Here is a 22,626-nt window from a genome sequence, read left to right as displayed (position 1 = left end):
AAAGGGAAAAATTATTACATCATTTATTCAAAATGTCTGCATTGGTGGTATAGGGGTGAGCATAGGTGCCTTCCAAAATGTCTGAATTAAGCAATACAGAAAGGAAAGAATAATATGGCAAATAAATGAAGGAAATATTCAATAATTCTTAGGTATATCTCCTTCCCTAATTTTGATATGAATGGGAGAATATGTAATAACTTAAAAATATCTTTAAGCCTCAAGCTGTGTCCTACTATTACATTCCTCTAAGAGTGTACTAAATTTGATGAGACACTATCAATGGGAAAAGAAAAAAAATACAGTCTAGATCAAATACTACTACAATCAGAATCTTTTTGTTTAAAAATGTTCAAGATCCAAGAAAACACCTATTTCAAGGAAAAAAGCATAACTCCAGTGGAACAAAAGAATCTGAACAGTTCCTGAAACTCAGAAGTCTTAACCTGTGTATCACTGGCTTTTAAAATGAAACTGTTGGGCTTCCCTGGTGGCGCAGTGGTTGAGAGTCCGCCTGCCGATGCAGGGGACACGGGTTCGTGCCCCGGTCCAGGAAGATCCCACATGCCGCGGAGTGGCTGGGCCCGTGAGCCATGGCCGCTAAGCCTGCGCGTCCGGAGCCTGTGCTCCGCAACGGGAGAGGCCACAACAGTGAGAGGCCCGCGTATCGCAAAAAAAACAAAAACAAAAAAAAACAAAGTAAAATGAAACTGTTAAGTATGGTAGGTATGTACACCCATACAATGGAATAATATCAAGTCGGAAAAATTACATTAAACGATTAAGACACAAAATTAGATATAATATGATCTTTGGAAAATATATGTATTAAAAAAAGACTGGCAAGAATATGCCAAATTATATTCAGAGTGGTTGCCTTTCTGAATCAAAGCATAATTAAAAGGATAAATTAGGGACTTCCCTGATGGTGCAGTGGTTAAAGCTGCCTGCCAATGCAGGGGACACGGGTTCCATCACTGCTCCAGGAAGATCCCACATGCCACAGAGCAACTTAAGCCCATGCGCCACAACTACTGAGCTTGCCCTCTAGAGCCCATGAGCCACAACTACTGAAGCCCGCGCGTCTAGAGCCCATGCCCCACAATAAGAAAAGCCACCGCAATGAGAAGCCCGTGCACTGCAACGAAGAGTAGCCCCCGTTCGCCGCAACCAGAGAAAAAGCCCGCAAGCAGCAACGAAGATTCAATGCAGCCAAAAATAAATAATTTTCTTTAAAAAGGGATAAATTACATTGATTGCGTTTAAATTAAAAGATAATAAGGTGCTTCATCTTTTTTTTTAGTTTTACTGATTATAATTTTATCTTATTGCTCCATCTCAATCTCTTTGCTCATAAAAAGTGCATATAACTTACTTCAGTGGTCTTAAAATATTTTAACACACTATATAGTCATTTTTTAAAACTATACTTACATTTTCCCAGGACAAACAATTTGCTAAAACAGATAAATTTTCTAAAAAAATAATCTCTTCTGTTTCAAAAGTGGCCTTCCAGCTAGGAAACTACCTTCTCCCTGTACTCTGAAAACTAATCATGTCCAGCCTCTTTGAGGAATTACTAAAAATGATTATAATTTGCAGTAAATCTACCCACTGAATTGTGCTTTGTTTAGAGAATATTAAGTAAATCCACAATTACTTAGCATGCCTCAAGAAGGAAGGGGAAAAGAGAAAGTAAAGTAAAGCAGTCCACAAGCAGGTGACTGGGTTAACATTACCAATCACTTCACAATATTAGAGGAAACAGATATGGCACTTGGGAATCACTTTTTCCATAATACTAAAGATAATCATAAGTTCTTTAGTGTAACAGAAAGTTGTCAATTCACTTCATATAATCCTCCAAACTCTGACTTTAGCAACTTTAAGAAACTGCATCCTTTTACCTTGTCCATTTACTCAGATGAACCATTCTGAAACAAAAAAAAACATCTGGTGATGAAGTTTACACAAAACGTCTTCTTAGCCTTCATTATGTGAACCAAAGTGAAAATCCTTATTTTCTTTATTCTTTTTTGCAACTCTCTTAAATAATTATGCGTCATAATATTTCAGATAAAAGATAATAATACTTTTTAAATAATGGGTTTCAAATAAGAAAGTCAATTATTTCTCATGTAAAGATTAGGTGTTTATGGAAACGACTTGAAAATGTTGTTATAAATCTAGGAAAAATATTAAATGAAGAACTGGCACCAAATTTTAATTCAGGTGGAAAATGAGACAATTGAAAAACTAATTAAGAAGTCTTAAAAAGAGCAAAAGCAGAATTAAGGATGGAAAAGACTGATTTGGGCGAGGGGTAGCAGGGGTGGCAAGGATAAAGGTGGGAAGAATCAAAAGATACAAGAATATTTTCTAATTTTCAGCCTCCCTAGAGATGTTAATGATCAAAATTAACTAATAACCTCTAGGCATTTGCAGTGTGGAATTTTCTGGGTCTAATTTTTAGTTTACATTATTGAGTGGGAATAATTAGGATCATAGTGTTGCAAGGATTTTAGAGATTATTCTAGTCCAGTGTATTTCAAACTAAATGCCAATCCATTAGTGAGTTGTTACATCAATTCAGTGATTAGCAATCTGCCTTTTATTTATTTATTTATTATTTATTTTACTTATTTGGGGGGGGGGGGCTGCATTGGGTCTTCGTTGCTGAGCGCGGGCTTTCTCTAGCTGCGGCGAGCAGGGGCTGCTCTTCGTTGCGGTGCGCAGGCTTCTTCTCATTGCTGTGGCTTCTCGTTGCGGAGCACGGGCTCTAGGCGCCCAGGCTTCAGTAATTGCGGCACGCGGGCTTAGTAGTTGTAGCACACAGGCTTCGCTGCTCCGCGGCATGTGGGATTTTCCTGGGCCAGGGCTCGAACCCGTGTCCCCTGCATTGGCAGGCGGCTTCTTAAGCACTATACCACCAGCAGTCTGCCCTTTTTTTTTTTTTCTTTGCGGTACGCGGGCCTCTCCCATTGCGGAGCACAGGCTCCGGACTCGCAGGCTCAGCGGTCATGGCTCACGGGCCTAGCCGCTCCGCGGCATGTGGGATCTTCCCGGACCGGGGCACGAACCCATGTCCCCTGCATCGGCAGGCGGACTCTCAACCACTGCGCCACCAGGGAAGCCCCAGTCTGCCTTTTAAAGTTAATAAAATATAATAGGAAATATCAGCAACACATTTAATATGGGTATGTGTTATTTCATAACTGGGTTGCAATGGAAAAAGTGTTTCTTACTGTGGAGAGAGGTTAAAATAGTTTGAAAACCACCAATTCCTAACTCATGTAGGAATCCATTTCTGTAACGACACAGACATGTGATCATATGGCTTACACATGAACATAAATCTAATAACTCAGTTCACTGCCTCATGGGGTAGCCAATTCCACCATTAAGAAATTTTAGATTATCCTTCCCCCTTTACTTGGACAATTGGTCATCTGTTATAAATATCTGTTTTTAGTAACAGGACCCTAAATCATCTTCCTGAGAGATCTTAGTTTTGGCCTACAGAATTAGCAAGGAAAATTTCTAATATCTAACATCTATACTTGCCCTCTCCTTTCTTCTCCAGATGAAACATCTCCTAACCCTTTAATAACTTCTAAATTCTTCATTATCTCAAGTTGCTCTCTCTGAACACTACAGTTAGTCAAAATTCTACATAAAATAGGACACACTGATCCTAACTCAATACCAGCTTAGTAGAAACATTATATCTGGGGGCTATATGCTTAATAATGTACTGTAAATTTACCCTAGCTTTTTTTGGCCATGACTTCACATTGTCATTGTTAGCCCAGAAGATTAATGTTAATCTAACACTGTTCTTAAATCCTTTTCACTTAGACTTAAGCCAAGGCTTCCTCCAACCTATACTAGTGCGGTTCAGCCATACTGCAGAGTTTTGTTTGAAAACAAAGTTTTAAGTTAAAGGTAGAGATAGAGCCCTTTGGTGCATCACCCGAGATCTCAGGAGAGGTTGATACTGATATATTAGATTGCTCTATTAGTTACAAATTCATTCCAACCATCCTCAGTATCAAATCACATTTCATCTCATCCATGATTTCATACCAGTATAGTCAAATGCCTTATTAAAATTCAAAAATAAGCCATCTACAATTTCAGACTCAGAGAGGCTTGTGCTTCAACCCAAACCCAAGCACTTTCATTATATGAACTGGGGAAAACAAGTTTAACCTTTCCAAGATTTCATTAAAGTAAAGATGATACCCATTTTGCAGAGTATCACATGCAATGAGGATTAAATATACCATCATATAAAAGCAACTCACATATAAGAGGCACTCAAACGATAGTTACTATTAACAACTTCAGAATTTAAATAATTTCAGGTTGACAACTGTCCTTAAAAAAAATGGAGATGTACATTAGGCTCAACTTGTTCTAGAGATTCTTCCTATTGATAACTACAAAATCATTTTATTTTCTAAAATGTTCATAAATCACTTACTTAATAATCAATTCCTTTTTAAGTGTTCCAGAAATTGTATTTAAGCAAAGTTATCAATTAAGACAAGCAGGTAAACAAAGTTTTGAAAAAAGTCAAAAACAGAGAAAAGAAGCAACTGTGAGCAAAGGAATGGGGATTTCAGGGAATGTTCAGTAGACAAACAATGCAGTATAAACTATATTCCAGGCTCTATTCCTGTATTTTTAAAGGCTATAAAGCTATATTCCACCATATACTCCCATATGGAATATATATTGACAATGTGAACCACGCAAAGTCTGAAACAAATAAAGATAACTTGAAAAATTAACTATACACACTACTATATATTAAATAGATAACGAACCAACAAAGACCTACTGTATAGCACAGTGAACTATACTCAATATTTTGTAATAGCCTATAAAGGAAAAGAATCTGAAAAAGAATATATGCACACACATAACTGAATCACTGTGCTGTATACCTGAAACTAACATGACATTGTAAATCAACTGTACTTCAATTTTAAAAAAAAGCTAACTATATGGTTGAAATAAACTATGGACATTTTTTAATACTGGTCAAGATATACAATACAGTTCAACCACAGTTACATTCATTTTACCAGATAATTTTTAAATCACCTGAATTTCTGATTACATTTAGCCCAATTACCATAACTGTCAAAAGCCTGTGTTCAACAGCTGATATAAATACGCATGGATAAAAATGGATAGTTACCTATTCAATTTGTATAAACTGGTATTATTCTACTTCTCAACTATTTCAAATACCAAATGCCAAGCCAGATGAAAAAGCATGATTGTGTCATTTGCAGAGACATGGATGGACCTAGAGACTGTCATACAGAGTGAAGTCAGTCAGAGAAACAAATATCGTATATTAACACATATGTGGTATCTAGAAAAATGGTACAGATGATCTTATTTGCAAAGCAGAAATAGAGACACAGAGGTAGAGAATAAACATATGCATACAAAGGGGAAGGGCAGGGGGTGTGGGATGAATTGGAAGACTGGGATTGACATATATACACTATTGATACTATGTATAAAATAGATAACTAATGAGAACCTACTGTATAGCACAGGGAGTTCCACTCAATGCTCTGTGGTGACGTAAATGGGAAGGAAATCCAAAAAAGAGGGGATATATGTATATGTATAGCTGATTCACTTTGCTGTACAGCAGACACTAACACAACATTGTAAAGCAACTATACTCCAATAAAAATTAAACAAAAAAAAACTGGACAAAAAAAAGAAAAAGCATGACTCTCACTGGACTGATAAGCAGATATCAGTCTGCTTATATTATTATCAGATAATATTGGATATTTAAATATTTTAGAGCCCCACTTACAAGACAAAGAAAGCTATTCAAAACTTAAATATCTTAAGTTTAAAACTTAAAGAAGGCTTACTTAAGGAAACAGCCGAAAGAATTCAGTTTTCTGAAAAACTGAATGCCTGTTAACTCTACTGGCATTCACAAGTAGAACTACATCATGCCACTTCAGGACCTGGCTTGGAACTCTGAGAATTCACTATCAGTGAAGTTGCATTTAATCCTTACTTTGTGCTTGAATTAACCAACTGTCAGTAAGGTTGCTGGTGGGAATGCAAAATAGTACAACCACTTTGGAAAACAGTTTGGCTGTTCCTTACAAACACACACCTACCATATGATACAGAAATCCTACAAATGAAAACATATTTCCACACAAAGATCTGTACACAAATGCTTGCAGCAGCTTTACTTACAATAGCCAAAAATTGGAAATAACCCAAATGCCCACTATAAATGGACCAATAATAGTGTATCCATACAATGGAATATTAGACAGCAACAAGAAGGAATGCATTACTAATCACACAACACGGCTAAATCTCAATAACATCACGCTCAGTGAAAGAAATCAGATACAAAAAGTATGATCCCACTTATATGAATTCTAGAAAAGACAAACTATAATGACAGAAAGCAGATCAGCATTTGCCCAGAAGTGGGGGGGGGGGGGGGGAATTTAACCACAAAGTGTCATGAAAGAACTTTTTGGGGTAAAACGTTCTATAAAACAATTATGGTGATGGTTACAAACTATATAGGTTTGTGAAAACTCATGAATCTATATAGTTAAAACTAGTAAATTTTAGCATAAATTATTTTTTAATCAGCTTTATTGTGGTATGTGTTTACAATCACAAGAATAAATCAGTGCTTGGTAACAGCCTAAATGCTATCCTCATAGCCAGTTTTATTATCCTCATAGCACTTATCACTATCTGAAATTATTTCTCTAAATATCTGACTGTTTAAATATTGCTCCATACTCAAGCAGACCCTCAGCGAAAATGGAGACTTTATGTATTCTGCTCGTTGCTACATTTCTAACACCTAGAACTGTGACTAGCACACGGAAGGTGTTCAATAAACATTTACTAAATAAATAAGTAAATGAAAAAGTGAGCTGGAATAACTAAAACCCACTGATGAAGAGGAACATAAGTCAGGATTTTAAAAGATAGCAAGGATCTAAAGAAGCAAAGGAGAGAAGAGTATTCAACTGGGAACAATCAAAGGCAAAGGGAGCAAGACAGTAATGCATATCTGTCTAGGAGCCAGCAAGCAAACATCTCTGACACGGGGAAAACTGCGACTTTCCCCACTTTGCACGTAAGTCCCAATGAGTTACTTCTTGGCTTTCCAATATGGCAGCCACTAGCTACATGAGTCTACTGAACACCTAAATGTGGCTATCTAAATTAAGATATGTGTTAAGTATGAAATATATATGGAATTTTGAAGACTTTAGTACAAAAAAAATTTTATTATCTCATTAATACTTTCTATAGTGATCACATGTAGAAACTGTAACATCTGGAATATACTGGGTAAATAAAATACATTATTAATCTCCACAGAAAGTTATACACAAATGTTCAGAGAAGCATTATTCATAATAGCTAAAAAAAGGAAACCCAAATGTCAATCAACTGATGAATGGCTAAACAAAATTTGGTATATTCAGACAACGGACTATTATATGTCCAAAAAAGGAATGAAGTTACAAGACAAGTTACAAGATGGATGACCCTTCAAAACATTATGTTAAGTGAAAGAAGCCAGACACCAAAGGCTACATATTGTATGATTCCATTTATATGTAATGTCCAGAAAAGGAAAATCCATAGCAACTAAAAGATTAGTGGTTTTGAGTTAAAACCACTAATTAATTAATGGTTTTAATTAAATTAAATGGTTTTAATGGTTTTAATTTAATTAAAATTATTTTGCTATATGAATTAAATCTCAATAAAGCCGTTATTTTTTTAAATTTATTTCACCTGTTTCTGTATTTGGAAGTGTTTGTTTTGATTTTTTTTACTTTTTTAATGTGGCTGCTAGAAAAAACTTAAGTTACACCCTTTGGCTCACACTACATCTCTACTGGACAGCACTGTCCTAGAGAGCTTATGGTGGGGGGTGATACCCTGGATATTTTGAGCTCTCAGTTTTACCTCTATTTTTCTTACACTCTCCATTTTTCCCAATTTGCCAGCCTGCTTCAAGTATCACCATACTTCAGGGCCAATTATACACTAAGATCAGTCATCTTAAAACACTAGATTCCCTTTTCCCCTGTGCTTTTACAGTTAGCACAGTGTTACTCTACTATAGTATGCAGACTGTTGCTGGTCTAATAAGATAAGGAGTTTGTGTAAGAACATAAAATCAACTAAGACCCTAAGCACATTGCTCAGTTCATCGGGCATTTTCTGATGAAAGAAGCAGTACACTAATTTACATTCTGGTGCAAGTTCTTTCTCCCCTTGCAGAGCACTGCTGTAGTAAACAACTGTCATATCCACGGCTGCCCATCATTTTTTAGTCTTTCTACATTTAAAGACATTCCATTTTATGAGTTTCAGCTCTCCAAAACAGAATTCAAACACAAATTCCCAGTCTCACTTGAAACCAGAATGCAAGCATGTCACCTAAGCCTCTCCAATCAGACACACACAATTGCAACTTCAGTTCAGAATTGAGCAGTGTAAAGAAACAAGGTTCCATTCTTGCTGCTGTAAGGCTTTCAGTAGCTTCCCAGCGGTTAGTCCAGTTCCTGAAGCAGAAACGGCATCAGTGAAAGTAGCAATAGCAACTGTATTATAATGGAGCTTCATATGCTCCTCAGCACCAGAGAAAACAGTCTTGCCTGTCAGGCCAGTTCTGTGGCAGCTTTTAGCCAGAGACAGCAGTGATTCTCAAAGTGTGCTTCTGAGACCACAGAATCACTATCACCTGGGAACATGTTAAAAGTGCAAATTCTCAGACCCCATCCCAGACCATCTTGATTCAGAAATTCTGGGTGTGGGGCCCAGAAATGTGCTTTAATAAGCTCTTGAGATGCATGCTAGAGTTTGAGAACCAACGGCCTACAATCTATGTCTCCCCGCTTTCTCAATGACTCTGTAAACTACTTCACATCTTCTCAAAAATTCCTTTTATGCTTAAACCAGACAAAATGTTTTGTCTGCAACAAAAAACACTAAGTGAAACATACCATATTGTCACTCCCATCACCATTCTCTTAAAAACTGCTCATAGAATTCTAGACACTGATTAAAAGAAAAAATCCACAAAGGTTAACATTGGTTAGAAGATAGAAAAAACTCTAGAAAATCTGCTTATAATCAACCCAGTTGATTTATTTCATGACAGTACGTGGAGGCACATACTGACTTCCTTCCGAAGGATACCAGTACGGAAAAGCCAGGGAGGGAGGGAGAGAAACTTCAGTTTCTTGAAACTGTAACAAACACTACCCAGCAGGGATGATCAAGGCTAGCATCAACACAGATAACACTGATAAGCCACGCTGATAGTATGCATCCTTGATATGATGCAACAAAAGTGGCACTCTACCTGTGTGGTCTTCTCCCCAAAACCCACAATTCCAGTCTATTCATGAGAAAAACATAAGCCAGATCCCAACCGACGGACAGTCTAAAAATACCGGATCAGTGCTTCTTAAAACTGACTAGGTCATCAAAAAGTCAGAGAAACTGTCACAGTCCAGAGGAGCCAAAGTACACATGGTGACTAAATGTAATGTGGTGTCTAGATAGTATCTAGAAACAGAAAAAGGTTATTAAGAAAAAACTAAGGCTTTGCAGCCAATTAAGCCAACCATGCTCTTTTCTCCGTGGGGACCCGGTGTGCAACGGCTGCAAACAGCAGCCTCCTCCATAGTGTATGCAGCCTGTTGCCTGTATGGGTTGCCCTAAGAGAGCCTGGAAACAGCCCTTTCCAGTGAACGTTCGTGACTGGCGTGCTGTCCCCAATGTAGGCTCCAGACAGGTATGCATGGTACCTTTGGAAAGCCCCAGGGCACAGCGGCCAGGGTCCACATAGGCCAAGTCATAATGTCCACCCACACCAAGCTGCAGAACAAGGAGCATGTGACTGAGGCCCTACGCAGGGCCAAGCTGAAGTTCTCTGGCTACCAGAAGATCCACATCTCCAAGAAGTGGGGATTTACTAAGTTTAATACAGATGAATTTGAAAATATGGTGGCAGAAAAGCGGCTCATCCCAGATGGCTGTGGGGTCAAATACATCCCTAATCGTGGCCCCTGGACAAATAGCGGGCCCTGGACTCATGAGAGCCTTGGCACTGTCCCCTCCTTACTCACGCCCACCAATAAATTCTACTTTTCTGCCAAAAAAGAAAAAGCTAAGGAAATCTGAATAAAGCAGGGACTTCAGTTAAGAGTAATGTGTCAATATTAGTTCATTAATACTGACAAATGTACTATACTAATACATCATGTTTTTAACAAGGGATCCTGGATGTGTAGTATATGAAAACTCTGTCCTATCTTTCCAACTTTTCCATAAGTCTAAAACCATTTTAAAATAAAGTGTTTTTTTTAAGCTATTGGTTAAACTCTGAATCGTTTTCAAATTCAAATAAATGAATACCTTTACTAAAGCTGTTACCAGAGGTCTGGCACTGTTCACCACGCATCAAAGAGCAACTAGCCCTGCCCCACCACACTGCTCCACCTCCAAAAGAGCCTTCAAGCTTAATAGAAATGAAAACCTCATGCATTCGAATGCTTAGCTGAGTAGACTTCCCTTCCCATCTGACTTACTATTATACTCTATAAGATCCAATTTTATCTCCTAACAAACTTAAGTTTTGCTTAGAGTCAGAGAACAAAGGATATAGAAAAAGCAGAGTTTAGAGATTAGTGCAGTTCGTTGAAAAGCCCCATAGGTGAGAAACAAGTCCCACAGACTGGATGACTGGGTCACAGAGAAAAAATAAAACAATGACTAGAACTGAACTGGAATTTGGTTACATTTAAAGTAAAAGCAAACAAACCTAATTTTTAAAAATTCAGCAGCACTTGGGGAAGTCACCAGTATATAGCTTGGTCCCAAAACTAATGTTCATACTAAGTCATTGATAAAAGATTCAGTGATATCCAGTGTACTGTTTAAGAAAACGAAGTAAAAGCGTAATTTATTTCAGAAAAATTGCTAAGAAAAATACATGCTATGCCCCTAGCACCTAGAATGTGGTCTCTAAACACTGTTTCCCACAAAAAGTAACCAGGGTTCCTTGGAAAAACTCTGATTCCCGGCCTGGGGCAGGAAATATACAAGATAAATCTGGAACATCTTGGCACCTACTGGGGTTTTATCAAAGGACTTCCCTTTGTAACAAAGGAGTGGACTTAAAGGATTTAATGGCCAAAGATGAGATAATCTGAGCATCAGTGTGGTAGGTTGAACCAACCCTTCCCCTCAGATGTATTAATTTCCTAATCACCAAACATATAAATATTACGTTATACGGTAAAAGATATAATTAAGTTAAGGATCTTGAAAAGAGTAGTTTACCCTGGACTATCCAGTGAGCCACAAATGCAATCATATCTACCCTTATAAGAAACAGGAGTTCCTCAGCAGACACAAAGAGGACTATGTAATGTGACAACAGAAGCAGAAACTGGAGTGAGGAAGCCAAGGAATGCCAGCAGCCACCAGAAGCAGGAAGAGGCAAGGAACAGATGCTCCCCTAGAACCTCTGGAAGGAGTACAGACCTGCTGACACTTGATTTCAGCCCAGTGATTCTGATTCTGGACGTCTGGCCTCCTCAACTGTGAGAGAATAAACTTCTGTTGTTTTAAGCCACCCAGTTATGGTAATTTGTTGGAGCAGCCATAGTAAACTAATATAATCAGTAACTACAATGAAGTAAAACATATACATTTTTTTTTTTTTGCTGTACGCGGGCCTCTCACTGCTGTGGCCTCTCCCGTTGCGGAGCACAGGCTCCGGACGCGCAGGCTCAGCGGCCATGGCTCACGGGCCCAGCCGCTCCGTGGCATGTGGGATCTTCCCGGACCGGGGCACGAACCCGTGTCCCCTGCATCGGCAGGCGGACTCTCAACCACTGCGCCACCAGGGAAGCCCAAAACATATACATTATTTAAATCCATGTGTTCTTGATGATATACGAAGGGAAAAAAAACCCTGATTAGTTACCTTTGAAGGGTTCTAGGCAACCAAGTCATTATTTTGAAAACTGGTAACCAAAGAGAAAAGTAGTAAGCATTTATTCTCCATTTCCTACACCATAAGGTAGCAAAATATACAAGGAGAATTTTTCTTTACAGAACTATTCCAGCTAATAACTTGCTATTTTACAAATCCTAACGAATGGAGAAATCTAGGCAATGATCAACAGTCCTAACATCTCAAAGAGACAACCAGACATTATGAACCTCCTGATAGAGGTACACGCTACCACTTTGAAATATTCTTTTAAAAAGCACAACAAAACCACCACCAAAAAATATAACACATAAAACCGTATTTCAAACAAACAAAAACCTGGACCTAATCACTACTTTAGATCAAACTACCGATTTAGAGGAAACACAGAAGGCACAAGAATATGGAGATCAACACAACACGGATGCAATTAGGAAATTCCAGGTGTGAACAATCTACAGGGTGGATTTCTTCAACAGACAAATTGTAAGGGAAAAAAACAGACAGGACACACCAACCAATCTTAAGGATAGCTTTTATTTTGGATCCTGATTTGAACAATTTTTTTTTTTAAGTTGAGACAACTGAGGAAATTTCAACACTGACTAGATATTCAGAAACACTAAAGAATTAGTTACTGTTTTTAGGTGATATAGTAGTATTGCATTTTATGTTTACATATATACTAAAATGTTTCCAAATGAAATCATCTAATGTCTGAGTTTTGCTATTAAAAAATCCAGGAGGGGGGACCTCCCTGGTGGTGCAGTGGTTAAGAATCTGCCTGCCAATGGAGGGGACCCGTGTCCCACGTGCCACAGATCTTCCCGGACCAGGGATTGAACACGGGTCCCCTCCATTGGCAGGCAGATTCGTAACCACTGCAATGGAGGGAACCCGTGTTCAATCCCTGGTCCGGGAAGATCCCACATGCCACAGAGCAGCTAAGCCTGTAAGCCACAACTACTGGAGCCCGCAAGCCACAACTACTGAAGCCTGCACACCTAGAGCCCGTGCACTGCAACAAAGAGTAGCCCCTGCTCAACCAACTAGAGAAAGCCCACGTGCAGCAACGAAGACCCAATGCAGCCATAATAAATTAATTAATTAAAAAACAAAAAAACAACAACAACAAAAAATCCAGGAGGGAAGGTGGGGAGGCCTATAGGTGAAACAAGACCCGCCATGCATTGATAATCATGATACACAGAGAGAGGGTGGTGGGTCTACATACTAAACTCTTTACTTTTCAAGTGTTTAAAAAATTCCATATAAAAGACTAAGTTTGCTTTCTTTTTTTTAAAGTCTTACCATTTCTGTGTTTGAGGGCTTAAGTCTAAATCAGCTGAAAAATAATGTGCCCATAAAACCATCCCTCCACCATTCCATATAAAGGGGCATTATACATATTCACACATACAATTCACAGTGGAGAACTATTAATTAAAAATTTAATTACTTCTGGTTACCAAATTCCTTTAATATAAAATGAAAATTTGCTCAGAATATTCTGAAGATTTTTTTTGAAGATTTTTTTTTTTTTTATCGTTTACATAGGAACAAGTCAAGCCTAACACAACATATGATACCTCTTGGAACCATATATGATTATACTGTAAAACAAATCAAATTCCCTATGTACATACTGTCCTTCATTGTAACATGGAAAACCTAAAATGTAGATGTAATTTCTTATCTCCCTACACTTGTGTTATAAAAAGGCTACAATATAACCACACAGCTGATATTAGAAGTTATTTATCAGAAAAGAAGTTCTTCATAAATAAATAATAAAAAGACAAGCATTATATTTTATTTATAAGGGAAGTTGAATGCATTATTTATGAGCCTTTCAGAAATATCAAAGTCATACATAGAAAGGCATCAGAATTTTGATAAATAGTTATCCTAAGTGTGGATGAAGAAGATTAATTATATGTCCCTGAAGGGGAAATGAGAAACCAGTAGGTAAAAAAATTTCCAGGAGAGAGCGCTGATGTTAATGACATGGAGAGGAGGGTGAGGGGGTGTCTCTCAAAGCTAGAAAAAAGAATTAAATAACAGGAACTAACAGTTAAGTATCCCCTATTCATCAGGTATTATATGGGAAGCCGTACAGCATAATAGTTGAAAGCACAGGCTCTGGAATTAATGTTTGAATCCCAGCTCTGCCACTTATAAACTGGTTCCTTCTCTCTACCTGTAAAAATGGGGACTAGAATAGTACTACCTTCTAGGGTTGTAGCAAGGATTATATAATTTACATATAGCTCTTAGGCAAGTTATTTTATACACTGGCTCATTAAACTTTCAAAACAAACCATAAAGTAGGCATACCATCCCCAGTTATAGGTGAGAAAACATTCTGAGAAATTAAGTAAAATGCCTATTGTTGCACCGCTAGGAAGTGGCAGAGCTGGGTTCAAACACTGACCTGCCATGGCCTAGAAAGATTTCCCTGTGACTATAAGTATTTAATAGTGATTAATATAGGACTTATAAACAAGTGTAATACCACCTTCTAGGGGTGGCTCTTTTATTTAGTCACACATTAATTTACATGTTGAAATATATATACTTAATTATAAGTTATTTTCCTTCACACTAAAGGCATTATACTGTTAGGGTTTGTTTTTTTTTAAGTCATTTGTATAACTTTATCAGAATGGTAACAGTGCATTCTAAAGCATTTTGTTATAAACCAGTGGTTCTCAACTGGAGGTGATTTTGCTTCCCAGAGGATATTTGACAATGTCTGGAGACATTTTTGGTTGTCACAACCAGGGGTGGGGTCGGGGGGGGGTGCATAGGTAAGGGTACTGGCATCTAGTGGGTAGGGGCCAAAGATGCTGCTTATTTAACATCCTACAATGTACAGGACAGTCATACACAACAAAGAATAATACAGCGCAAAATGTCAATAGTGACAAAGGTAAGAAATCTGTTATAAACTGATAGGAAGGGTTGAGAACTTCAGATACAAAGTGAAACACCAGAAGACAGGTAAAAAGTCCCTTCCAAAAGGAAACCATAAACAAAACAAAAAGACAACCTATGGAATGGGAGTAAATATTTGCAAACGATACAACTGACAAGGGCTTAGTTTCCAAAATATACAAACAGCTCATACAACTCAACAACAAAAAACGAACAACCCAATCGAAAAATGGGCAAAAGAACTAAATAGTTATTTCTCCAAAGAAGACATACAGATGGCCAAAAGGCACATGAAAAGATGCTCAACATCACTAATTATTAGAGAAACACAAATCAAACCTACAATGAGGTACCACCTCACACTGGTCAGAATAGCCATCATTAAAAAGTCCACAAATAACAAATGCTAGAGATGGTGTGGAGAAAAGGGAACCCTCCTACTGTTGGTGGGAATGTAAGTTGGTGAGGCCACTATGGAAAACAGTATGGAGGTTCCTCAAAAAACTAAAAACATCAGGGGCTTCCCTGGTGGCGCAGTGGTTAAGAATCCGCCCACCAATGCAGGGGTCATGGGTTCAAGCCCTGGTCCAGGAAGATCCCACATGCCGTGGAGCAACTAAGCCCATGTGCCACAACTACTGAGACTGCACTCTAGAGCCCACGAGCCACAACTACCGAAGGCTGTGAGCCTAGAGCCTATGCTCCGCAACAAGCCACTGCAATGAGAAGCCCACTCACCGCCACTAAAGAAAGCCCACATGCAGCAACAAAGACCCAAAAATAAAATAGATAAATTAATTAATTAAATAAAAACAAAGCTTCCATATGATCCAGCAATCCCACTCCTGGGCATATATCCGGACAAAACTAAAATTCAAAAAAATACATACACCCCTATGTTCATAGCAGCACTTTTCACAATAGCCAAAGCATGGAAACAACCTAAATGTCCATCAACAGATGAATGGACCAAGATGTGGTACATATACAATGGAATACTACTCAGCCATTAACAAAAATAAAATAATGCTATTTGCAGCAACATGGATGCAACTATAGATTATCATGCTAAGTGAAGTTAAGTCAGAAAGAGAAAGACAAATACCATATGATATCACTTACACATGGAAACTAAAACATGACACAAATGAACTTACCTATGAAACAGAAACAGACTCACAGACATAGAGAACAGACTTGTGGTTGCCAAGGGGAAGCAGGGTGGGAGATGCATGGATTGGGAGTTTGGGGTTAGCAGATGCAAACTATCATATATAGAACTGATAAACAACAAGGTCCCACTGTAGAGTACAAGGAACTATATTCAATATCCTGTGATAAACCATAATGGAGGACTTCCCTGGTGGCACAATGGTTAAGACTCTGTGCTCCCAACGCAGGGGCCCGGGTTTGATCCCTGGTCAGGGAACTAGATCCCATACGCATGCCACAACTAAGAGTTCGCATGCCACAGCTAAGGAGCCCGTGAGCCACAACTAAGGAGCCCACGTGTGGCAACTAAGGAGCTGGCGAGCCACAACTAAAGAGCCCGCCTATCACAACTAAGACCCAATGCAACCAAATAAATAAATAAATATTTTTTAAAAAACCATAATGGGAAAGAATATGAAAAAGAATATATATATATGAATCACTTTGCTGTACAGCAGAAATTGACACAACACTGTAAATCAACTATACTTCAATTAAAAAAAAAAGTCCCTTCTAATCCTAAAATTCTGTCCCCTTACCATACCTGATTAAAACAAATCCAGGGTATGTTTCAAGACAGATAACTATGCAGTAATCGACAGCAAAAGTCTTAAAATTCTGTATACTTTTCAACCAAGCAATTTCACTGCCAAAAATATATCCTAAAGAAGTAATAATGATGAGTATGCATGAAGATTTAATTGCAGGAACTCCCTGGTGGCGCTGTGGTTAAGAATCCGCCTGCCAATGCAGGGGACACAGGATTGATCCCTGGTCCAGGAAGATCCCACATGCCACAGAGCAACTAAGCCCGCATGCCACAACTACTGAGCCCACGTGCTGCAACTACTGAACCTCACACCCCCAGAGCCCATGCTCCGCAACAAGAGAAAGCACCGCAAATGAGAAACCTGTGCACCTCAATGAAAGAGTAGCCCCTGCTCACCGCAACTAGAGAAAGCCCACGTGCAGCAACGAAGACCCAACACAGCCAAAAAAAAAAAAAAAAGATTTAATTGCAAGAATGTTGACTTCTTTAAAGCATCAGAATTCCAAAACGTCAAAAAAAGCAAATGTCTAACAACAGAAAAATGACCCCCCAAATTATGAGGTATCTATACAAGTTTCAAGATGAAACCTTTTCGAAAGAGACCGTAACAAATTCTATCAAATCTACAAGGAATAAATATATCCTATGCTATTTAAACTGTCTTCAGCATAATAAAAGATGGAATGTTTCCGAATTTATTTTACTAGACTAGTATAATCAAGGCACCAAAACCCAAGGTAGTACCAAAATGTAAAACTATAGGCCAATCTCAGTTATGAACGTAATTTTGCAAAAAAAAAAAGTTAAAACATTAGCAAACCTAACCTAGATACATACTAGAACAATCCATCACAAACAAGCTGAGTTTACCTCAGGTATACAAAATCTGTCCCAACATTAGGAAATCCATTAATCAATTCTGTTAGAGATCAAAAAGACCTGAAATAATCTCAATGAATTACAAAGTAAAGGAAAAAAAGTAAAGCAATGAAAAAGGAAACAGCTATGAGAAACAAAGAATGCCCAATATATGGATGATCCATGTGCCTAAAACAGAAAACCCAACAAAGAGAACTAAGAAAATACTAAAAGAAAAAAGAAAAAAAAAACACTAAAAGATTTAAAGGAATAAATACTCCCAAGAGGAAATCAGAAGTGAATCTGCAAGTAAAAAATAATAAAGATGTGAGCAAACAGGCTCACATTGGAGGAAAACAGAAAATAGAAGGAGGACTTCCCTGGTGATCCAGCAGTTAAGACTCTGTGCTCCCAATGCAGGGCGCCCAGGTTTGAGCCCTGGTCAGGGAACTAGATCCGCATGCCACAAACTAAAGATCCCGTGTGCCACAACTAAAGATCCCGCATGCTGCAACTAAGACCCAGCGCAGCCAAATAAATAAATATTTTTAAAAAAGAAAGAAAAAAAATAGAAGGAACTTGGACATCCTTGAACAACTGAACCAACCTTGGAATGCTTTACTTCTAAACTTGCTACACACAAAAAAACCCTTTACTTGTTTAAGCCACTAGGGACTGGATTTCCAATTGCTATGAGAGGTACTCCTGATACAAAAGAATACATCAAAATGTATATATATCACAAGTATCAAAATTTTAATGTACATAAATCCTTATTAGTTGTTTCAAAGGTTATTAAGATAAGTATTTGCATAAATATTTAGAGATATATGTAGCAGGATGTTTACTACAGTGTTAACTGCAATGGGAAAAAAAATTTAAATATATACCAAGAGAGACCTAGTTAATCATGTTATGGAATCCATACAACGGATTACTATGCAGTCATTAACAATAACATTTATTACTTAATTTAAGTGGAAACAACACCCTATAAAAATATTAGAATTTTCATTAAACTTTTAAAAGCGTTTTTTCATATATTTTAATATACATATAGTGACTTCCCTGGTGGCCCAGTGGTAAAGAATCCACCTTCCAATGCAGGGGACGCGGGTTCAATCCCTGGTCAGGGAGCTAGGATCCCACACACCGTGGGGCAACTAAGCTCACGCGCCACAACTACTGAGCTCACACACCTTCGCTAGAGAGCCCACGTGCCACAAACTACAGAGCCCACATGCTCTGGAGGCCACGCACAACTAGAGAAGAGAAAACCCACACACCACAACTAGAGAAGCCTGCACACTGCAACGAAAGATCCCGCATACCTCAACGAAGATCCCACATGCTGCAGCTAAGACCCAATGCAACCCAAAAAATAAAAAATAAATATACATATAAAAACCCTGGAAAGATAACATATCAATAAGTGAATGGATATTATCTTTGAGTAATTTTTTTATGCTTTTCTGCATTTTCTAAACTGTTTACAATAGGTAGTATTAATTTTATCTAAAATTATAAAATAACTGCTTACAGAAAATTAACGACTTCATAAAAGATGTGGAAGTCCTAACCTGACAAACAGCTCATACAGAAACAACTTAAAAATTCAAATGATATTGAAAAAAAAAAAAAAAGGCCAACAATTTCAGAAAAAAACAAAAAACGAAGAAAGTATAAGTGGATATCTAATTGATACTGAGATAAAGCAGGTCTTTGAAGGTATCAAAGCATTATCAAGTTTGTTCAAAAGAATTCTTAGGCTTCTCTATACCATGCATTAGCAATAAGAGAAAGAATAAACTTGGACAATATCTGTAACAAATAAAAGACAAAGGCCAATGTCCATGAAATAAAGATATTTATAAATTAATAAGAAAATGGCAAAGGACATGAAGAGGCAATGCACAAAGAAAACAAATGGTCAATACATTTTTTAAAGCCTAATCACACCCACCAAAATGGTATCTTCTTGCTGTTATAGGTTGCATTTAGAAACTTAAAACAGCAATAAGATACCACTTTGCCTATGCTATTGGTAATAATTAAGTCTATACTTAATGTTAACAAGGGTGAGGTGACACTAAAAGACATCAGCACTAATGGCAGAAATGTAAACTAGAACGAGATATCTGGAAAGCAATTTAGCAATATATAAATATATCAAAACCTCATATTTTTTGACCCAGAACTCTCTGGGAAATAATCAAGGATGACATCAAAGACTAATGTCCAAAGATGTCTCCTGTAGAATTATTTACTAATAGCAAGATCTTACAAATAATCAAATAGGCAGTAATAGGAAAATAATTAAGTTATTTTTATAACTTAATGTATAACAAATATATGATAAATTAGACTTTTAAAACCAACGTTTTTTGAAAAGCTTACAACACAGAAATATTTTACATCATAATTAAAATAAAAATAGCAGAATACAAAACCACATGTGCAATATGATCAGCTGGTTAAAAATTTTATTTGTTGATATAAAACATGGCCAGAAATACACTAAAATGACAAAATATTCCAAAGGATAGAATTATAAGTCCAGTTTTCTTTATACTTTCTTTGTACTTTATGGTTTAAAAAGCACACACACACACACACAACTTGGGTTTTTGTTTTAACTTTGCCCCTTTTTTAATGATCTGAGAGTTTACTTAAATAAAACTAAACTGAGAGATAGTGGGTGGAATTTAAATAGTAAAAAAAAGTCATGGGAACCTGGATCCTGAGCAATTTACTAAACTTTCATTTCCTCATTGTGAAATACGGATAATACCAACCTTAAAGAATTCAGAGGATTAAATAATTAATGCACTTAAAGTGCTTTATGGCACTCTAAAGATGCTTGTTAAAGATACACCTTTCTATGGGCTTCCCTGGTGGCGCGGTGGTTGAGAGTCCGCCTGCCGATGCAGGGGATACGGGTTCATGCCCCGGGCCGGGAAGATCCCACATGCCGCAGAGCGGCTGGGCCCGTGAGCCATGGCCGCTGAGCCTGCGCGTCCGGAGCCTGTGCTCCGCAATGCGAGAGGCCACAACAGTGAGAGGCCCGCAAAAAAAAAAAAAAGATACACCTTTCTCCTTAGTTTATAACTAAATCAATGAGGGTTTTTTTAAGGTCTTTTTTTGGGGGGCGGGGGGGAAGGGGGCAGTAGAGGGGAGCATGGTGGGCAGACTTAATGTGATCATTCCAAATTTTATCTGAATGAGTAAATACCTAAGAATAGTTCAGGAAAATTCTAGAAAATAAATAATGAAGGGTTCCTGGCTCTTTAAAATACTAAAACATTAGAAAGTAGGGAAAAAAGTCATTTTAACTATGGGTATAACACCAGAACAGATAAATCAATCAAACACAATACTATTCAGAAACGGACTCAGGTATTCCTGGATATTTAGCATATAATAAATGGTGGCATTTCAAAATCAATTGAGAAAAATGGATTAAACACTACATGGTGCAATATTATCTGGCTAGCCATTTGAAAATAAACAGGAGTAAAAGCTAGATTCCTATCTCAGCCTTTACATCAAAATAAATTCCAAAGTGATCAAACATTTAAAAGTAAATACTAGAAGGTAACACAGACAAAGAGGTAGAAGGAAACCTAGAAGCCATTAAGGAAAAAACTGATAAAACCCATATGCCAAAACATCTCAAAATTAAAAAACAAAATGGGGGAAATTTTTGCTACATTTGCTACACACATGATAAAGAGGTCAACTTCCCCATATGCAAATAATTTCTTAAATTAAGGAGCTATAAGTTCTCTTATACCCTGATGGTGAGCCTGTAAATTGTCCAACCTTTCTGAAAAAGAATTTGACATTTGCCATTAAATTTTTAAATGTTTACTTATTTATTTTGGCTGCGCCGGGTCTTAGTTGCAGCACACGAGATCTTTAGTTATGGCATTTGGACTCTTGGTTGAGGCATGCACGCAGGATCTAGTTCCCTGAGCAGGGATCGAAGCCAGACCCCCTACATTGGGAGAGGGGAGTCTTAGCCACTGGACCACCAGAGAAGTCCTGCCATTAAATTTTTAAACGTTCATATTCTTTGACTCAGTAATTTTGGTTCAAGGAACTTATAACACAAAAACACTCACATGAGCCTGTGAAGACAGGTACAAGGATATTAGCTGAAGTTTTATAATAACGGCACAAATATTCATCAATGGGGACTTACTTTAAAAAATTATAGTGTATCTGTATTATACAGCCACAAAAATGATCTATTTCAAAAATGATGACATTATCTATATCAAAAACAAATAAAGAAAAAGGAAGGTTGAGAAGAGCGTATATAGCAGGATTCCACTTTTAAATCATCAGAATACACATTTCTTTTTAAAAAACCAGAAAAATACCTACCAGACCCTTATCAGTGTTTATCTCTGAGGGGTGAGCTTATGAGCTTATATGGACTTTTCCCTTCATATTATACATTTATAAATTTTTAACAAACATTTGTTATTTTTGACACAAAAAAATCTTTTAATTAAGAAATTTAAAATCACATCTATGAAAGAATACACAAATATATAAATGGAACAGAATGGTGAGCCTAGGAATAGATCCACGAATATAGCAGACTGATCTGTGACAAAGAAGGACAGGCAATTCAATGGAGAAAGGACAGTCTTTTCAACAAATGATGGTGCTGGAACAACTGGATATCCACATGCAAAAATGAAAGAAAAAAATCTAGCTACAGACTTTACACCCTTTACAAAAAAAATAACTCAAAATGAGTCACAGACCTAAATGTAAAATGCAAAACTATGAAACTCCTAGAGTGAAACATAGTAGAAAATCTAGATGACCTTGGGTTATGGCAATGACTTTTTAGATACTGCACCAAAGGCATGATCTATGAAAGAAATAATTATAAGTTGGATTTCATTAAATTTAAAACTTCTGTTTGTGAAAAACACTGTCAAGGGCAAAGACAAGCCACAGATTTGGAGAAAATACTTGCAAAAGACATATCTGA

At 37.4% G+C, this 22,626-nt stretch overlaps 1 protein-coding gene and 1 non-coding gene across 7 annotated transcripts in view; one reads left to right on the top strand and one right to left on the bottom strand.

Moving 5' to 3' along the window:
* The window catches only part of RABEP1 (rabaptin, RAB GTPase binding effector protein 1), a 104,273-nt gene that overhangs the window by 71,720 nt on the left and 9,927 nt on the right, over window positions 1–22,626 (bottom strand). The window lies entirely within an intron of this gene.
* LOC117309846 (small nucleolar RNA SNORA70) lies at window positions 9,661–9,795 on the top strand. The gene has a single exon (XR_004524136.1). It is a non-coding gene; the product is annotated as a small nucleolar RNA SNORA70 (small nucleolar RNA).

Source organism: Tursiops truncatus, chromosome 20, assembly GCF_011762595.2.
Source record: "Tursiops truncatus isolate mTurTru1 chromosome 20, mTurTru1.mat.Y, whole genome shotgun sequence".
In the NCBI taxonomy this organism is placed as follows: Eukaryota; Metazoa; Chordata; class Mammalia; order Artiodactyla; family Delphinidae; genus Tursiops; species Tursiops truncatus.
This window is presented reverse-complemented; position numbering and strand designations above follow the sequence as displayed.